Source organism: Octodon degus, unplaced genomic scaffold (assembly GCF_000260255.1).
Source record: "Octodon degus isolate 3935 unplaced genomic scaffold, OctDeg1.0 scaffold00189, whole genome shotgun sequence".
NCBI classification, from domain to species: Eukaryota; Metazoa; Chordata; class Mammalia; order Rodentia; family Octodontidae; genus Octodon; species Octodon degus.
The window spans coordinates 916,725-917,922 of NW_004524765.1; positions in this window are offsets into that span (position 1 = coordinate 916,725).

Genomic DNA, 1,198 nt, shown 5'->3' on the forward strand with positions numbered 1-1,198 from the left:
CAACAGTTAACAGGGCTGGGCACTGAGGTGGGGCCGCCTGCCACCGATCTAGGCAGCTTTCACTACAAGTCAGGTTTTGAGACACTTGTCTGGCTTCCCCAGACAGCAAGCGACACGAACTTACCTTGGGGGCCTCACGGAGCAGCGCTTCCAAGATTAAAGGCTTTGCAATCCAACTTAATTACTCTCCATGCCGTTGTCTTTCATTATTTTCCCAGGTCAAATTGCTTTACCGCAAGTCCTAGGCATGTTCGAAATTACTTTACCGGGCTGGAATTCTGTGCATCGGAGTATAGAGTATGTTAGACACACGGAGGCCCGAGATACGGGGGTACTTGGTGGTCATGGTGATGACGGATGGGTGGGTAGACAATGGCACATGCTGGCTGAGGTGGAGAGGGTGGCAGTGCTGTGGGGTAAATGGGGCGGTTTAGCCACTCCATTCCCCAAATGTGGCAGCTGAAACTCTTTAGAGCAAGTGGCCTGCCCAGCCCTATCTCGGGGCCCACCTGAGAGCTGAGTCTTGCAAGCTACGCTTTTCTGTGATACCAAAGTGTTGCTTCAGTAACACGGTTGCACCCGACAGGGCATCACCTCGGACTTCACACTGACACAGAGCTTTCCAGCCCCGGTTGTAGAACAAGAGCATTTTGCAGGCTTTGGTTACTACGTCCACTCCAGTTACCAAGACACGGGGGGGGGGGGGGGGAGCAGGGCTCTGCATTCCAATGACTGAGTCCCTGAATTTGGTGTTTGTTCTTGCAGTACGCAGGGACAAACCCCGGTCTTTGCACTCAGCTATATCCCAGTCCTTTTTTATTTTTATTTCTGAGACAAGGTCTCGCTAAGTTGCCCAGGCTGACCTCAGGCTCGTGGCTGTCTTGCCTCAGCCAGCCCAAGTGCTGGGAGTACAGGCATGCATCACTTCTGGGATTCCAGCAAATACTTCCTGACCTGCTAAGAAAAAGTCTTCATGGATAAAAGTGGGTATGGATGGGTGACTGGATTCTCTGTCAGAAACCCTGGCCCCGGGCCACCCCTGAGGTTCCAAAAGAATAACTGAAGTGGATGCAGGAAACACAGTTGTCACAGCAAAACTCTCTTCCAAGTCTTACTTTACATGGCACCTGAGGAAGGTCCTATCTAATGACAGCTATTTTTTTCTTTTTAGACAGGGTCTCACTATGTAGTTAGACTA